The sequence below is a fragment of the Panthera leo genome, chromosome B2, assembly GCF_018350215.1.
Source record: "Panthera leo isolate Ple1 chromosome B2, P.leo_Ple1_pat1.1, whole genome shotgun sequence".
NCBI classification, from domain to species: Eukaryota; Metazoa; Chordata; class Mammalia; order Carnivora; family Felidae; genus Panthera; species Panthera leo.
In genome coordinates this window covers 45,224,536-45,225,916 of record NC_056683.1, presented here as the reverse complement: position 1 = coordinate 45,225,916, position 1,381 = coordinate 45,224,536, and positions in this window count along the sequence as shown.

Sequence of the window (1,381 nt, the reverse complement as noted above, 5' to 3'; positions counted from 1 at the left end):
GCTCTCTTCAAGCGACCAGGAGCCTGAAAAGCAAATCAGTAGAAATGGCAACAGACCCGAATAAGCCACTTGAACCATCCCATAACCTGTTTTACAATGCAAAGCAAGTTCCCGGGGTCAGACTTGATTCCCCAACTAATAACCAGTGAGTACTTTAGTACTTTTCTTCAATGACCCAGATATGTCAGTATTCAACTATTCAGTGTGCAGATTATTCAAGCCTGCATTATCTTACTTCTTTATCATTGCTACTCTCTTGTCACTTCACTTCACCCCTCCCTTGGGTGAATAAGACATTGAAGACCAAGCTCCATCCATTTTACTGTTTCTTAGCAATTTTTATAAAGGTCTGAGCTAAGAGAAGATATTATAGGAAGTATACATATATATATATATATATATATATATATATATATATGTATACACATATATATATAAAGGGGAAGAGAGGGAAAACATTCCATCAATATTTAAAATATATCATAGGGGTGCCTGGATGGCTCAATCGGTTAACTGGCTGACTCTTGATTTTGGTTCAAGTCATGATCTCACAGTTTGTGAGAAATCGGGCTTTGTGCTCACATTGTGGAGCCTGTTTGGGATTTTCTCTCTCTGCCTTTCTCTCTGCCCCTCCCATGTGCATGTGCTCTCTCTCTCTCTCAAAATAAATAAATAAACATTTTTTTAATTTTTAAATATATATTTTATAAATATATAAAATGTTTTTTTTTAATTTGACAGAGTATGATATATTTTTAATTATCCAAATTGCCCAAAAGAGCATCTCTATCAGTTATATGTTCAGCGGACTTTGGCACTTTTCTAAAAGAAGAAATAGAATCATTAGTTATTAGAGCATTGAATACAAAAGAACATAGACTCTTTACTAAGTGAAATTAACAACTAGGAGATTTTAAAGGATATATTGACTTTCTCAGAGAGGAGTGCAATCCTGGTTGTAATTCACAAGGCTCATGCACAGGAAGATTTGGGGTTCAAGTTTCCTAAAGCAGAAAGCAATTTCATTATTCCATCACCCCTTCAAATCCATTTCCTAAATTATCTTATTCTTGCTCCAGGATGAGATCTTGAGCAATGAGAAACTCCCGAAACACACAGGCCCTAGTGTTTCTACTGAATTTTTATTTTAAAAGCCTTACAGAAAGTCTTTGATGGGCCCTGTAAAAAAATATATGTATACATTACACAATATCCCCAATGCTGGAAGTTGATTGGTGTGATGCTCCTGAGATAGAGCATCCTGCTGATATCTTAACTTCCTCTGGTATGGTTATTATTATTTGTTTGGGGAGGGGGGCGGATACTAAGCGTGGATGTTTCTACCACTTTTGAACCTATGTCAAAATGAACCATTGGTTGA